Source organism: Schistocerca cancellata, chromosome 3, assembly GCF_023864275.1.
Source record: "Schistocerca cancellata isolate TAMUIC-IGC-003103 chromosome 3, iqSchCanc2.1, whole genome shotgun sequence".
In the NCBI taxonomy this organism is placed as follows: domain Eukaryota; kingdom Metazoa; phylum Arthropoda; class Insecta; order Orthoptera; family Acrididae; genus Schistocerca; species Schistocerca cancellata.
In genome coordinates this window covers 83,056,323-83,074,742 of record NC_064628.1, presented here as the reverse complement: position 1 = coordinate 83,074,742, position 18,420 = coordinate 83,056,323, and the positions used below count along the sequence as shown (strand labels likewise).

Sequence of the window (18,420 nt, the reverse complement as noted above, 5' to 3'; positions counted from 1 at the left end):
AGTGTTAAGCATGGCTGTCTGTCACACCTAAAATGTTGTTAGTTTCCTTCCGAGGCTGATCGTTGGAACGCCGGCTGGAGTTGCCGTGCGCTACAATCTGGAGCAGAGCGAGCGCTACGTTCGCAGGTTCGAATCCTGCCTCGGGCATGGATGTGTGTGACGTCCTTAGGTTAGTTAGGTTTAGTTAGTTCTAAGTTCTAGGCGACTGATTACGTCAGAAGTTAAGTCACATAGTGCTCAGAGCCATTTGAACCATTTGATCCTTGGAACACTTCTGAGCTCCTTTGTTCTGTTGTTTGGAATTGTGATTTTCTTTAGTCTTAAGTATTGTGCGAGAAGTTCAGCTCGGTATTAATTTAGTTTGTTTTAGTGTTCAGTAAATGGCCTTCATCCGAACCTTATGTGAAATATTTTAAGATACAACCTTCAGCCGTCTGAAGTAAAAAAATCATTTGAAGGTTTGAAAATTTTCTCTTTCTATCTTAATTTTGTTACCCATTCCTTAAGCCTTGAGTTGTTCTGTGTTAAGTATGTGGCCGTGAGTATTCCTCGCCGGCCGCGGTGGTCTAGCGGTTCTAGGCGCGCAGTCCGGAACCGCGCGACTGCTACGGTCGCAGGTTCGAATCCTGCCTCGGGCATGGATGTGTGTGATGTCCTTAGGTTAGTTAGGTTTAAGTAGTGCTAAGTTCTAGGGGACTGATGACCACAGATGTTAAGTCCCATAGTGCTCAGAGCCATTTGAACCATTTGAGTATTCCTCAACGCAATTTTAATAACTTGTGTCTGGCCTTCAGCCGCATTGTTTCTGAATTGTTTAGAATAATTATATTCGAAAATAGATTAAAGACATCTCACATGCAGTGACTGTACGTGGCATTCTACACTGAAGAGCCAAAGAAACTGGTACAATTGCCTCATATCGTGTATGGCCTCCGCGAGCCCACACAAGAGCCACAACACGCCTTGCCATGGATTCGACTAATGTCTGAAGTGGTGCTGGAGGGAACGGACACCATGATCCATAGGGGTACGAGGGTGTGGAGGTATCTTCTGAACAGCACGTTGCAAGGCATTCACTATATGCTCAATAATGCTCATATCTGGGGAATATGGTGGCCAGCGGAAATTTTAAACTCAGAAGAGTGTTCCTGGAGCCACTCTGTAGGAATTCTGGACCTGTGGGGTGTCACATTTTTTTCGATGGAATTGCCCAAGTCCGTCGGAATGCACAATGGACTAGAACTGATGCAGGTGATCAGACAGGATGCTTACGTACGTGTCACCTGTCAGAGACGTATCTAGTTGTATCAGGGGTCCTATATCACTCATACTGCACACGGCCCACACCATTACACAGCCTCCACCAGCTTGAACAGCCCCTGCTGACATGCAGGGTCCACGGATTCATTATGTTGTCTCCATACACGTACACGTCCATCCACTCGGTACAATTTGAAACGAGACTCATCCGACCAGACAACATGTTTCCAGTTGTCAAAAGTCCAATGTCGGTGTTGACGGGCACAGGCGAGACGTAAATCTTTGTGTCGTGTAGTCATCAAGATTACTTAAACCTAACTAACATAAGGACATCACACACATCCATGCCCGAGGCAGGATTCGAACCTGCGACCGCAGCGGTCGCGCGCTTCCAGACTGTACCGCCTTGAACCACTCGGCCACCCAGGCCGGCTTCGGCTCCGAAAGCCCATAGCGATTATGTTTCGTTAAATGGCTCAAACGCTGACACTTGCTGGTGCCCCAGCATTGAAATCTCCAGCAATTTGCGGAAAGGTTATACTTCTGTCATACTGAATGATTCTCTTCAGTCGTCGTTGGTCCCGTTCATGTAGAATCTTTTCTGGGCACAGCGATGTCGGAGATTGATGTTTTACCGGATTCCTGATATTCACGGTACGCTCTTGAAATGGTCGTGCGGGAAAATCCCCACTTCATCGCTACCTCGTAGGTGCTGTGTGTGATTAAGTGTTTTTAGTAAAATAAAGTTTGTATGTTTGCGCAACTGATTTGGGCCCCTTCCCACAACCTGATCCGCTCTGTCCTGCGAAACCAGATTTCACTGACAGAGCGACCTGTTGTTAGGTGCAGCAGGCTGGATGGGTTCGGTGAAGTTCGTCAGGCTTGCGGAAACCCACGCTGACCTGCTTTAACAGCTGCGCTTCAGTACACATTTGCTCTTGGGTTTTCGTTACACTTAGTTCAGTTGTTGCGGCGGAGATAGGGAAAGGCAGGCTGGAAGTAGAATTTGTACCCTTCTGTTGGCACGCACGTCTGGTCTCATCTAACATCCTACGCAACATTTTGAAACTGTTCTCGCACTTTAACGTGAGTGTTAATGTCGGCTCAGATAGATGCGGTGTGTATGGTTCAAATGGCTCTGAGCACTATGGGACTTAACATCTGTGGTCATCAGTCCCCTATAACTTAGAACTACTTAAACCTAACTAACCTAAGGACATCACACACATCCATGCCCGAGGCAGGATTCGAACCTGCGACCGTAGCAGTCGTGCGGTTCCGGACTGCGCGCCTAGAACCGCTAGACCACCGCGGCCGGCCGATGCGGTGTATAAATTCCGGCCCGGGACTGTAGTGGTGTCAGAAAGGACATCCGGCCACCTAGTACAACAACACTGTCGCCCCTGTAACAATCCCTACACCATAGGGAAACGGCAAAGGAGAAGAAGAAGCAGAGTATAGGGTGATACTATTAATGCATACGTCACTGCACATTAATTGTTTGCCAATAAACTGGAGCATGTAGAAAACGTTCCTAGCCGGTAAGATTTCCTCAGCTTATGTGTTTCCAATATGGCGGGGCGTCGATATACTTTGCACCTATGCTGGAACCCGTAATTGATGTACAGTTCTGTCTCTAATAGACTGATCACGTTGGTCTTGTTCTACGGTCAGCCCGATCCCCAGTGGACGTTTTCTTCTGTGGTCATATGAGGAGCCCAGTTTTCGAGCCTCCGGTCGAACGAGGATCTGATTGTTAGCAGTCTTACAGCTACGAAAGTAGTACGTAAAACTCCATGGATTCCTGAACATGCAAGCGTCAGCTTGCCGTAATCACTGTGGCTGACGTTTCGAATAATATCTGTTAGGGAAGAGTTAAGCATTTCCTTCATACTGTAATGCACACTGATGGAGCAAACTGAACAACCTATCACAACTTTTACGTCTTTCGAGTGTTTTTGCATTCAGGACAATCCACTGCCGTAACAACTGCCTGAATTCAGTTCTGGAACTGTCTACTCTTAGCAACGTTCTTGATACACAATTTTTAACATAAGCAGCTTCCAGGTAAATCTGATTACCGATTAAGTTTGTAAGTAGGCTGTTTATGTTTTCTTATTGGCAACGTTACGTAGCGCTCTGTATGAAAATCACTGGTTGTGCTGTGTGCAGTCTGTGGCTAGTTTGCATTGTTGTCTGACATTGTGGTGTTGGGCAGCTGGATGTTACCAGCGCGTAGCATTGCGCAGTTGGAGGTGAGCCGCCAGCAGTGGTGGATGTGGGGAGAGAAATGGCGGAGTTTTGAAATTTGTAAGACTGGATGTCATGAACTGCTATATATATTATGACTTTTGAACACTAGCAAGGTAAATGCATTGTTTGTTCTCTATCAAAATCTTTCATTTGCTAACTATGCCTATTAGTAGTTAGTACCTTCCGTAGTTTGAATCTTTTATTTAGCTGGCAGTAGTGGCGCTCGCTGTATTGCAGTAGTTCGAGTAACCAAGATTTTTGCGAGGTAAGTGATTTGTGAAACGTATAGGTTAATGTTAGTCAGGGCCATACTTTTGTAGGGATTTTTGAAAGTCAGATTGCGTTGCGCTAAAAATATTGTGTGTCAGTTTAAGCACAGTGATGTATAATTGTCCTAAGGGGACGTTTCAAGTTATACGTTATCTGGCAGAAAATCGAAAGAGATTCTGATGTATGTGAAGTACACCCAGTCAACAGCTTCGCAGGGCGATAGGAATGGTGATGTTACTAATGACAAGAGCACTAAAGCAGAATTACTAAACACTGTTTTTTGGTGGTCCTTCATCAGAGAAAACGAAGTAAATATCCGAGAATTCGAATCAAGAACGACTGCCGATATGAGTAACTTAGACGTAGATATCCTCGGTGAAGCAAAGCGACTTGATAAAAGCAAGGTCTCCTACCCAGACAGTACACCAAGAGGTTTCTTTCAGATTATGCTAATACAACAGCCAGGACATTGGAAACTACGGCTTCAGTAGATCTGAGATTGATTCCATATGACTTTTGACACCGTTACTGATAATCGACCTCTAATCAGTTTGCATGCCTACTGAGTATCGTCTCAGCCGTGCCAACTGGATTCCTGGTTTCATGTCACTGGCGGAAAGTCATCGAACAAAGCAAAAGTAATATCTGGCGACCTCTAAGGAAGTTTTACAGGCACTCTCCTGTTCCAGCTCTATATAAACGATTTAGTCTGAGCAGTTCTCTTAGATTGTTTGCGGATTATGCTGTCATTTAGGGTCTTGTAAAGCCATCAAATTGCTAATTGATTTAGACAAGATAAATTTATGGAGCGAAAAGTGACGACTCCATGAATGAGTAGTACAATGAATCTGCTAAATTTCCGTTACAATATAAATCACTTAAATCTAAAGGCTGTGAATTCAACCAAAGACTTAAGAGCTACTATTATGAATTACCTACATTGGAACGAGCACGTTATAATGATTTGGGGAAAGCAGATAAAAAAACCGCGATTTATTGGCAGAATTCTTAGAAAGTTCAACAGGTCTACTAGAGAGTCTGCCTACAGTGCGTTTTTCCGTCCTGTTGTACAGAACTGCTATGCGATGTGGGATCCGCGTAGGTTAGAACCGACGAAGGAGATCGAAAAAGATCATCTCGATATCTATTACAGCGAAATAGGGGAGATGGTGGTGCGGACATGAGGTGTGATATGAGGTGACAATTATTAAAGCAAAGGCATTTTTCGTTGCCAAAGTAACTTCAAATGGTTCAAATAGCTCTTAGCACTATGGAACGTAACATCTGAGGTCATCAGTCCCCTAGAACTTACCACTACTTAAACCTCACTAAACTAAGGACATCACACACATCCATGCCCGAGGCAGGATTCGAACCTGCGACTGTAGCGGTTGCGCGGTTCCGGATTGAAGCGCCTAGAACCGCTCGGCCACAACTGCCGGCGAAAGTAACTTCATTTCTATCACCATCTTTCTCCGTCGAATGAGAAAAACTTACATAGAGAGAAATGATCATTGTAAACAACAAGAGAAATCAGAGCTCACACGGAAAACTTAAATGTTCGTTTTCCCCGCACAGTGTCAGGGAGTTGAACGGTAGAGAAACAGTTTGCAGGTAGTTGGATGGAACATCTGCCAGATACTTAATTGTCGATTGCAGGGTAGTAATGCAGATATTAAGAGATCGTGGTTTATTATTCGATGAATGCGCGTGGAGTAGCGACAGTGCTACATTTTCTCGAGATTCACGTTTCGTGTGGCAATGAAGACGCCATTGGCGTTGAGATCGTACGACAGCAGTGTGCTCTACGAATAGGACGCTGTCAGACAACACACACACACTGAAGCATGGAAATTCTAATGTAACTACCGCTCAAATCAGAGAATTCCTGATCTGAGAATTCTGTTTAACATGCAAATAGGATTAGTCAGATCTGAGGCAGTGGGGCACAAACACTCTCCAGTTATCTGCATTAATCGATAATGCCGGACGTAATCGTCTCGCCCGCACCACAGGCACGCTAAATCCTTTTCGCAGGGCAGATCTGCGGCTTTCAGGGTGGTCATTAACGTTCAGACAATGAGGCCCAAGGGGGATATACCGGAGAGAACCGTGTTCACCGGCGTAAACTGCGCATGCGTGATCACGAACATTGTGTTCGGTAGTTTGCTGAATATTCGCTCTAGATACGGTGCAGGGAAAATCCGTCAAAATGCAGTCCGCTATAACAACTGATGAAGTTACGTCTGCTCTAGATCATAGCATCGTTATAAGTTTCCTGTTTTTTCCCTTCCAATACAAGTGGTTCTAATATTTAGACGAGAAATATTTTCTGTGGTTACAGTAGGACGACATACCTTTTTAACCTCACACTGATGACGACAGTAGCAATAAACTTAATGTGAAAAGCTTTTCCTACATAATTGATTGTTTTTTTTTTTTTTTTTTTTGGCATCTGAAAGGCTTAGTGAGCCAATCGACGTTTGAAAACAATTTCCTTCAATCCATTAATTCAGTTACTCGTATTATATGGCCATGTATTTGTTTCTTAACTCTATTTTTGTTGTGGTCCTCAGTCCTGAGACTGGTTTGATGCAGCTCTCCATGCTACTCTACCCTGTGCAAGCTGCTTTATCTCCCAGTACGTACTGCAGCCTACATCCTTCTGAATCTGCTTAGTATATTCATCTCTTGGCCTCCCTCTACGATTTTTACCCTCCACGCTGCCCTCCAGTACTAAATTGTTGATCCCTTGATGCCTCAGAACATCGCATAACTAATGAGGAGGCATTGAATAGAATTGGGGAGAAGAGAAGTTTGTGGCATAACTTGACTAGAAGAAGGGATCGGTTGGTAGGACATGTTCTGAGGATTCTTAACTCATGATGTCTTGATTTTTCTGTACAAGGTAACAGTCTTCGATAGACTGTTTCGCATGATGTGTTGCTTTTACTCAGATTCCCCCCTTACCCATTTCGTCGTTAAATTAATGTAGTTACTGCATAATAGGTACCAAAGAAATTAAATGTTAATATTTTCGTTTTATGTAAAAAGGGTTTTTAGAGGGCTGTTTTATTTTTAAAGAATGAAACAGAAAAGAAATTCATCTCAAGTGAACGTATCACAAAGATTCTTTTGTTGTGTTAGAAATGCATTTCTATTGACGTATTTGCCTTTACTCGATAATGTACAAGTAACTAAACTATACAAAAGCGTCTTATTGTTCGACTGTCTAATCGAATCTGTCACTTTTTATCCTACTGCGGATAACTACAGACAGATTCTTAGATTTGTGTCTGAGTAACACCTCTGACAGTTATCATACGGTGGAGAACAGTCTGAGCGGAACGTGACGTTTATTTTTGGGCATGTGAATAGCGAGAAAATTAACATCAGAATTGCTGACCTCGCATTAAAGGTATTTACGGTATTCTGCAACCTTGGAAGCATGCTACTGTACAATAGACAAATCATGTACGACTAGCATAGGCAAAAAGGACATTCCTGTCCAGAAGGAGGGAACTATAAAAAAGTAATTTGAAGAAGAGCTTACGGATAATAAAAGGTGTTCCAAAAAAGTGTCTAGCACTTTGGGAAGTCGTAGTACGCATCGCAAGGAGAAAACATGAGTTCCGAAATGCATACTTTCTGTGATTAGTCCAACAAACATGGGTCCGGAAATGCATACTTTCTGCGATAAAGTGTTTACAGGAGGTGTTCAATGTGGCGTCCATTTGTGACAATGCACCCCTCTGCCCTCCGGCCTAAGGAATGACGCACCCTTTGCAGCACACCGGGTTGTTGTTTTGTTGTTGTACCTGGTGGCACGCACTGAAGATGCCACCTTGAAGTGTCTTCAAATCATTGATTGACGTGGCATAGACCAATTGCTTCACCGTAGACAAATTCCTGGATCGTAGACCAATTCCTTCAGTTGTCCCCATAATAAAAAGTCTAGGGGATTGAGGTCTGGGGAACGAGCAGACTAAGGTGTGCCAAACTCCTACTCCCCCCCACCCCCACCCACACTACTCCCGACCAATCCAGCTTCAGATGTTCGCACACATTGTGACTGAAGTGCGGTAGTGCGCCATCATTCATCAACCACATTTGTATTCGTTGCTGCAATAGCACAGCCTCCAGCAAGATAGGCAATACATTAATGAAAAATTCCAGATAAGAGCAACAGTTAACCTTTGTGGTAGCACGTATGGCCCTATTAATCTAACATCAAGCACGCCTTGTAACCTCCCCCTCACTTATCAACCTTAATGACAGTGAAAAATTAAACCGCGTGTACCTAATGGAAATTTGGGAAAATCAATCGTCACCGAAGTTAATCTGTCGGTAAAGACGGAGGAAAGGGTTACATCTAAATGAAAGGAAAAATGCAAATGAAACTGGTGGAAATTAATTTTGAAAAGGGGTAAAGTTAATAAAGAAAGTAAATGTGCGGCCGTTACGTTAACAATTAACTAGCGGTAATTAGATATTTGAGGTTTGGGGGAAATTACGGTCGCCAGTCCTATGGACAATTACTATAGTAACTGAAAAAGAAAGGTTATTACACATATAATTAGCACTAGAAGCGTGGCAACTGAAGGTTGGCACGTGTAGTGTGAAAACTGAAAGTTTGTCAGAAGTAATAAATTTCGCTGCACTCTGACTTAATTTAGCAAAAGAATTCATAAAACCGGAAAATTGAAAGTTAATTTAGTGACTGAAATTAATAGTGAGATTTGTTTCTGAAGCACTACGAAATTCAATAAAATAAGGTTAGTCTTGGACTACCTCAAAATCATTTCAAAAGCAATTTAGAAATAAGAGATTTAACTTTGAACTTGAATTAATTGATTCTGAACAATTAACAATAGTAAAATTTAGTACGTACCAAGCTGAGCTGCAGTCACAGGTAAGCTAAAATACGGTAACAAAACTCGCACTCTTAATTTCTGCTTGTGTAATCTAAATATTATAGCCAGCTATGAATACTTTAACTGAACTCTGAAATTAAAGCAGTGAAATGGAATAATATTACTTTAATGCTGGCGTTTGAATTTCAACGACACTCGGGTTCATTCCGGAAAAGGAAGGGACCCTCCTTGGTAATGCAATTGGGACAATGAGCAACAAATGTTCATGCTAAGTTGCTGTAATTATAGTTACGAAAATGAAACAGTTTGAAAAGCTGAGGTCTGCCATACAGTTCTAAAACTTTACGTGCTTCCAGTCTTCCTTGTTGGTTGATTGAAGGTTTGAAGCCGTCGATCGAGGATGTGGCGACAGTCACTCATTGTCGGCCGTCGCTGTTGCAGAAGCGCCTTCTTCTCGACACGGTCACCAGGCGAAACGGGCTCTTGACGTGCGCCAGCTAATGCTTCCCGTCCGCGACACCGTGTCAGAAACTATCATAGCAAGTCGAGCGCAATTACATGCTGCCCAACCCCGAAAGCGCGGCAACTCGCGGGAGCGTCTCACAACACACCTGCTCCACCGCCCTACCCCAGCCAGACTCCCTCTGCTCTGCCCGCGCTCCACGCGGCCGTGTTCATACTACCAAAGATCCTAAACACTTTGGTTCTCCACACGACCTATCGATGTATTTGTTCGATAGCATAGTTTTCCCTAGGCAAGACCCAGCGTAAAAATACAAATAATATTTACAAAACAACCAATTAATCATCGACATAAATGCATAAATATATATATATATATATATATACAAATAGTAAAACAATTACAATATATAAAAACACAGAAATGTCATATCTTGAGGTAACAAATAGATGGAAATAGGAGGATATGTATTTCCGGCGTTACAGCATGACCATACGTTGCTTGAGAATCGGTGTTGATGCCGTCTTTCCTGAATTACGTGAGGATTTACATTTGCCCATACATGTTGACTATGGAAATTCACAACACCATCTCTTGTTAACTCTGCCTCAACATTAAATAAAAACTTGAATGTGAACAGCGAATCTATGACACACTTCTGCCATGATGATCCTGTGGCCTTACGGCATGAATGCGTTGTAGATGAAATGGGTACAGCAATTGTTCACGAAGAACACCCCAGATAAGCGAGTGAGAGACGCCTTCTGCTGCTAATCGAAGTATACTGGTCCCAGGATTTTCTTCTACCGAACATAGCATACACTCTACCATGTGAGGCGTGCGGACTATGCGGGACCTTCCACTGTCAGTCTTACGTAATGCAAGGCTGACTGTGTCCCTCAGACTCTGGAAAAGTCTGCTGAACAGTTTATCAGAGGGCACTCTGCTCTGTGGATATTTTTCACCGTAAAAGGCACGGGGGTCGCAGGCTACGTCCATATGCTAAACCATACCAGAATATTATATCCGCCACTTCGCTTGTCAAGTAGCAGGCTTCCATCGCTAACAAAAGGTGCAAGAGAGAAAATGTAAATGTACCAAGCCATTTGTACATACAAACAGCGCAATAACAGGAAACTCATAAGCGGATCCAGTTTGGAAGAAGGTAAAGCAGCATGATACATACCTAGGGCTGACATCACTGTACAATAAGGCACACAAACACGACGAAAATTAACGTAGCCTACAACACGACTGTGCTAATATACGCAACCAGGCATCGCGCAGCCCTTCCTATGAACACGTGTTTATCTTGGGAAGTATGCGTTTCCGGACCCATGGATATTGGATTTATTTTTCTTGTTTCGATGAGTTCTACCACCTCTCAAAGTATTCCACGCTTTTTTTTAATACTCTTTATACGTATGGAGCACGGGACTGTATGGTAGCGAATCATGGATTGTGGTAAAACAGTAAGAGAAGAGAAGCGTTTGAGATGTGGTGCTACAGAAGGATGTTGAAAATTAGATGGGCAGATAAAGTATGGAATGAGGAGGTTCTCAGCAGAATCGGTGAGGAAAGGACTATATATAAAACACTAACAAGAAGAACTGACAGGGAATAACTCTCACGGCACTAGAGAGAGAAACAGAGGGTAAAAACAATAAGGGAATACGCAGGTTGGAATACATCCAACAAATTACTGAAGACGCATGGTGCAAGTGCTACTCCTATATGAAGTAGTTTACACAAGAGAAGGATTCGTGACGAGCTGCATCAAACAAGTCAAAAGGCAGGTGACTGAAAAAAGAAGTTTATCGTCAAGGTGCAGTCCATTGAGTAATAAATGTTCAGACTTTTCTTCTGTAACTTGCAGTGAGCAGATCCACTTAAGCAAAATTTCGAAGTTGAACCTGACATGAAGAATTAATGCAACTGAATGAATAATTCTGTTTCGTTGTGTGTGAGTTTTATTAGTGAAGCTGAAAACTTTGCAAAGGTTTTGAACGCCTTTATGTGAGTGAATGTTTATTCAGGAATCTAGAGTAATTTATCGAGGGAAGTGTTCCCATACTACAACATTTTCTGTACTTGGGGTAGTAATACGGTTTTAACCATCACTCTGAAAATATAAAGATACATAAAATTGGTGCGCTACTCTACTGTGGCACTTGTACCTAAGAACAAACAGAAAAACTACATTTCCTTTTTTTTGTATATTTGCTTAAATTCTCTTCCACTGAAAGAAGCCACTAATACAGATACAGTAGCACCGTAACGTGTCTGAATAAAATTGGAAAAGTAGAATAAAGGAAAAGAAAGTATTTCTTGCTCAGTTGGCGACGCAATGGTTTTAATTTTTCGTTTTATTACCGATCGCTAAGGCCCATCAATTTCATTAATGGGTTATCGACATTCCGACAATAGCCAGTAAGTTCTTCATTCACTGACATGTGCCTATGTTGTTATTTACCATTATTCACAGAATCGTTTCCAAGTTGCTCGACTACTTCTAGAGCGTGACTTTATGACCGAGCAAGATAGATACAAGAATAACCCGGAAAATACTTGGTTGAAGCACTGAGCAAGTGTTCAGTCCAAACATTCGGTTGGCTGTTCGGTTGTAGACTTCCCGTTGTTTTCTTAAAGCACTTAAGGCAAAAGCTGTGACAGTGTCCACGAAAAGGCTACGTAGACTTCGTTATTATCGCCCAATTCATGGTTCTTTTCGAACAGTAACGACTTCATTGTAGCATATCTATGCACGTTACATAATTTGACACAATAGATGTAAAATTTCCAGTTTTCAAATCTTGATATCATGCAAAAATTATAAATAAATTATACTCTCCTGACAGCCTTACAGAGAGTGTTCTGTGTGAAAAGCGAATACACAAATATCTGTTATTTATTTCATAATGTAACAGTTATTCCTAAACTATATTGTTTAAAACTTAAAGTAAATGACGTTAACTACTACGTCTGACTCTTTATTTAACTTGTTTCAGGTAAGACATTCTGTAGCTGCCCACTCGCCACGAAAATGCTGTGAGTAATAAACAAATTCCAGTTACCTTACCTTACGAAAGCTGTGCTGTCTTGAATTATTTTGCTACGCACTATTCCTTCTTAAGATAATCGTTTTAAAGAAATTGGATCCATGTAGATCATGACGTGAAACGTTTTTCCTGTCTTTGGTTCGTGAATTTATTCTGCCTGTTGTCACTATCTTGTAGTTCGTTACACGAAGTTGCGAGTAACGGATAAGAGAAAATACTCCATAATTGCACGCTATCGATTAAAAGTCAAACTCAATAGCAAAAAAAAATTGTTTTCAGTGCGATTAATATTCACAGTGTCAGTAGAAGCAAGCTTTCGTCATCAGAGACTTCTAATGCACGCATGTCAACACAGCGTGCCGAGTTTAAATATCATAAAGTGCATTTCACGTCCACCTCACAGCAGATAGTATATCTGAAAGCGGAAGCATAGACGAACAGCGCTCCTAATGATTCAAATCGAGGTTATACAAGTTTGAAGCTGATTTAGGGACGCAGTTACTACTGGTAGTTGGATATTAGTTTAGTAAGTTTCACAAAATGGCGAGATTTGCATTGCATGGGATCTTTGTGAAGGCTATAAACTGGGGTACAAAATTTTTGCATGATGTCTCTCTGCCAACTAACATTGCTCGATGAAACTTTGACCATACATAGAAAGAACTGCTACAATATAGCAGTAGATTCAAAAAGAACAGATTTCAGTTGTTTATTACATACTAATTACGAAACACATTGCGAATGTCACTGGATGGAGCAAAGTTCGAATTTCTATGTTCGTACAGACACTAAACAGCACACCCAACATGAGCATTACGTGCTGCTCGAATAACATCGTAACGGCAGTGCATTTAATTTCCCACACGAACCAAGAGGTCCACATTTATTAAATCGACAACTTCAACAATCGATTTCTCTGCTCTTGAAGAGAAGCTGCCACAAGTGGGCGAAAGGCTCTGTCTTGTAAAAGACAGACCCCCACAAAACAATATCGCAAGGTGTGAGGAATAAACGTATCACTTGAACAATTCAATGACTCTGCGCAACTTCCATCACACAAAATGTTTTAACTTGTGGTATAGTCGCCGCGTGGCTACAGAATACAACAGCGCTGCTGTATCAGAATTTTGAAACTTCCTGTATCCAGTGACCTTTTATTTTCTACCTTTTATAGTTTGTCTTTAATGATCAACTGAAATCTGTTCTTTGTCTTTGAATCACCCGGTGCAAGAAAGTAACTGAAACAAATACGCAATGACAAGAACATAAATGACTCTTTTAATCGAAGAAAATAGTTGCACTGAAGTCATTGCGAATTGTGATGATCCCTTGGATATTACAAAAGGCGGGATATGCTTCTTGATAGGGTGTGTAATCAACACAGAGAGCAATACATATGCCTGCAGTAAGGTTGGCAAGGAGTTCTCGTGGTACAGCATTCCATTCCTGCAATAGCGTGGATGTTAACTGACAGATGGTCTTTGTACATGTGGGCCTGTTGTCCTACTCCTCTCCAACATATTACACACTTGATAGATCTGACTTAAGACGGGGACGCGCCAGGCCAGTTCTTTCGCCGAACAATTTCGTCCCAAGAGTTCATCATCCTGCGCTGTTCGATGCGATCACGCAGTGTCATCCATAAAGATGAAGTGAGGGCCAAACGCAAAACAGAAAAGACAGACTTGGGGAAGGGGTACAGTGTGACAGTAACATTGACCAGTGAGTGTACAACGTTACCATGTTGAAAGATCTGGAGGTCAGTATGCCCATACAACATTATGCGTCCCTCCCCCCCCCCTCCAAAACGATCATGTTCAACGATGTTCCTGGGTGCAATAAGTGTTCCTAGCTCTCACCATTTGAGGGTACGTACACAATTACTTCTCAGTCTCAATTTACTGAGGTCCGAGCACACTACTCCACTCCTCGTAGTCCAGTCCCTATGTTCTTTGCACTATCGTAAACGGTGCAGTTATGTTAACTGTGGTTGCAATTCCAACCGCCGTCTGAAGTTGCTCCCTTATTGCCTGTTGCACAATGCAGCGGTTAACTTCTACTGTAGCACACAGTAACGCAGTGACGCTATGGGGTGATCTCTTTGCCCATGACTTGTATGCTGTGTTTCGTAGTGACCAGTTTTCAGGAGACTGGAACACCTCTGGCAACGTACTCCCACGCTTTTATTCATTCGCAACGGGCAGTTAATACACTACTGGTCATTAAAATTGCTACACCACGAAGATGATGTGCTACAGATGCGAAATTTAACCGACAGAAAGAAGATGCTGCGTTATACAAATGATTAGCTTTTCAGAGTATTCACACAAGGTTGGCGCCGGTGGCTACACCTACAACGTGCTGACGTGAGGAAAGTTTTAAACCGGTTTCTCATACACAAACAGCAGTTGACCGGCGTTGCCTGGTGAAGCGTTGTTGATGCCTCGTGTAAGGAGGAGAAATGCGTACCATCACGTTTCCGACTTTGATGAAGGTCGGATTGCAGCCTATCGCGATTGCGGATTATCTTATCGCGATATTGCTGCTTGCTTTGGTCGAGATCCAATGACTGTTAGCAGAATATAGAATCGGTGGGTTCAGGAGGGTAATATGGTTCACAGTGCTGGATCCCAACGGCCTCGTATCACTAGCAGTCGAGATGACAGCCATCTTATTCGCATGGCTGTAACGGATCGCGAAGCCGCGTCTCGATCCCTGAGTCAACAGATGGGGACGTTTGCAAGACAACAACCATCTGCAGGAACAGTTCGACGACATTTGCAGCAGCGTGGATTATCAGCTCGGAGACCACGGCTGCGGTTACACTTGACGCTGCATCACAGACAGGAGCGCCTGCGATGGTGTACTCAACGACGAACCTGGGTGAACGAATGGCAAAACGTCATTTTTTCGGATGAGTCCAGGTTCTGTTCACAGCATCATGATAGTCACATCCGTGTTTGGCGACATCGCGGTGAACGCACATTGGAAGCGTGTATTCGTCATCGCCATACTGGGGTATCATCACCCGGCATGATGGTATGGGGTGCCACTGGTTACACGTCTCGGTCACCTCTTGTTCGCATTGACGGCACTGTGAACAGTGGACGTTACATTTAAGTTGTGTTACGACCCGTGGCTCTACCCTTCAATCGATCGCTGCGAACCCTACATTTCAGCAGGATAATGCACGACAGCATGTTGCAGGTTCTGTACGGTCCTTTCTCGATACAGAAAATGTTCAAGTGCTGCGCTGGCCAGCACATTCTCCAGATCTCTCACCAATTGAAAACGACTGGTCAATGGTGGCCGAGCAGCTGGCTCGTCACAATACGCCAGTCACTACTCTTGATGAACTGTGGTATCGTGTTGAAGCTTCAGGGGCAGCTGTACCTATACACGCCATCCAAGCTCTGTTTGGGGAATGTGTGTGACATATAGAAGTTGGCAGAGTGGGTAGAGAGACTGAATTGAGGCTGATATATAAACGGCAAGTGCCCAACTTCGGAGTCTGAAAGTAAGGGTGGGATGCAGTAGAATATCACGGTTGATTTGTTACTAAATTACAGCCCCCACCGAGATGCGATGGCGCTGCCACGGACGAATACCCCGCTGCCAATGAGATGCAAGCATCCCCTCCCCGGAGCTGCAGCGGCGGGTGTTCCTAAGTTCAAACATTCATGTGCTGGCCCCATTTCGTGTTTTTCCCAACTGAATAACATTTACTTCCATAGTGGCCCAAGCATGACATCTTCTGAATAGCTATTGCATTGAAGAGTGACAGATACATAAATATTTTGTGTCTGTACATACTTCTACATTTAGATCTACTGCTAGAAAGTGACGCTGCAACTTCAGCAACAAAGTTACGTATTATTTTTGCTATTTCATATTAGATGTGGAAGAAATTAATATGTGAAGTCTCTATTCATGTACGGCATCTGTTCCGAGCTCCTGTATCCATTAAAGAACGACGAAGGGTGCAAAGAAAGTCATAATAGATTGTTACCCACACCGAAACTGCGAGGGAAGACATAGTAATTAAGCGTTGGTTTGGATTTAATCTTTTATTAATGTATTTACTAGATTAGATCAAGAGATATTGCTGGAAACACGTTATGGAGTCATACATCGATAAGAAATCGGACGTTTGTTGGGTTTAATGAATAGTTGAATTAGGGTGCGTTCCGCATCTGAGAATCGTAAATTGTTTCCCAGAAGGCAGTAAGAATGGAACGTGGATAATTTTTCTAATGTCAGTAGTTAGTAGGTATTCCCAAACCAACAGCATAGCCGCCACTTCTTTCCAGTATTTTGAATTAATACCGTATGGAACAATAAATGTGGTAAGACATACTGTAATGAGTTTGGTAAACACTCCAAGGTAGCACAAAGAGGCGGCTTGTTAGAGACATACAGTCATTGTGAACAAGGAGCAGAGAGCAATTAAAACGAGAATCATTAAGATTTCTGATGGTGTTGGAGTGATGCCAAGAAAGTTTCAACAGTCAAGTCTTTTTTTTTATGTTATGTAGGTCTCTAATGTGATTTTTTACGCCGGTGGCTACGAGTTTCATGATGAGGGTAAGTTTGAGCTTACTGAATATTCCTGAGAGTGTGCTTCAAATTCTGAGGAATGGAGTGTTGGCACTGTTTGAATCAAATGGCGAAGGTCTCGCAAGTTCTATGTGACAAACGTCAAATGTAGTACAACATTGCCCTCAGTCCGGGGCACTATCTTAGACTAGGTGCTGTTTAGATTGTAGAAAAATTTCCGCTACCAGTCACAGTCATCACACGAACGGTTTCTGGCTTGTGCCAATCCTCAGGTGTTTATAGCACCTGAGGGTGGACACAAGCCCGAAAACTTTCGTGTGATAAATAAATAATCTTTTATTGCAATTGGTAGCGGAAATTTTTCTACACTCTGTGAAAAAGTCATGAAGTTCAAAAGCATCGACTATGAATAAGATTCACTTAGGTGCTGTTTATTTTCGGACTAGATATAGCGTTTTTTTGTCTCAAATGTTGTTGACAATTAAAATGAAGCGATAGAACTTAATCAAAAAACAAAGGATGTTTGTATCTTCAAAAGTGTTCGTAAATTAAACGTTTCTCTACTCATTGAGTGGGAAAATAACAATAACGAAGCATTATTGCTGACAAAACAAACACCTTTGAGTTACGGAAGGTCGTGATGGAGTCTTAGTATTTAGGAGGCAAAGCTCTGCTATATAAGGTTAGGCTTGCACTGAACACATACTCCGGCTCGACGTAGCTCTAGTAAGTCTTTACGCAGAGGTTTTTTTTTTTTTTTTTCTTGTTGTGAGTGCTATCGTTGAAGCCTGTCCACAGCCACCCACCTCGAGCAGAATAGACAATACGGCTGTCTTTGCTTCTGTAGAAACTTCAGAGCCGAAAGAGCCGGTGAAAACGACAGAATTTTTACTCTGTGTCAGAAATGTTTGTCTTGGTTTGGCTAGGATAAAAAACGAGTCAAGGTAATAAAAGTAAACTGTCACAATGAAGTAGGAATATTTCTGTTAGTAGTAACAGTTGTAGTTCATGTTGTATATAGTCTGAAAGGAGCACAATACCTTACATGCCGCTTTTTCTCAAGCGTTAGGATAGTCACCTACCTTTTTTCCAGCGCCTTACATCTCTCCACATGAAGCTTTGATGAGTTCTTTTAACGAACGAAGGCGCTGGCTTCACACATTCCAGTAGAAAACGTAGACACTGATTTGTGGGAAGATCCCTTTCACAACACCACAGGACGCAATCGTCAGTCACGTAATGAAGATTTCCAAGGCCTCAGCAGATAAAGCAAATTTTCGGCACGTAAAGAAAAATCGCAGTGAGGTCAAGAAATCTCCACAATCTAAGAGAGAATTCTCTTCTTCCTTCACCATCACACTACCAGAGACAGCCCTTAGCCATATGAAATGCAAAAAAGCTACTGGTACAGATCGGTTCTACTTTGAATATTTGCTGCACAGCGGTCGAACAACGTTAAAGTGGCTAGTTCGTCTTTTTCACGAAATTCTTCGCACAGTAAACTAGACCCTAACTGATTTTATTACTGCAAATTGAGAAAGTACTTCCATAAATAATTATTGTAAATGTAAAAATAATATATATTATTATTATTATTATTATTATTAACTTCTCTTCCGATATTTAATAATGGATATTGCATTTCAAATATATGTTTTACGTAAAATGAAAATATCGAGATAAT

The 18,420-nt window shown here is 42.3% G+C and overlaps 1 non-coding gene across 1 annotated transcript; it reads right to left on the bottom strand.

Annotated features, from left to right (window-relative positions):
• Positions 1-1,605: 1,605 nt before the first annotated feature.
• On the bottom strand, positions 1,606-1,689 carry Trnas-gga (transfer RNA serine (anticodon GGA)). Its single transcript is given in 2 exon segments — positions 1,606-1,640; positions 1,650-1,689. It is a non-coding gene; the product is annotated as a tRNA-Ser (tRNA).
• Between the last annotated feature and the right edge of the window lie 16,731 nt (positions 1,690-18,420).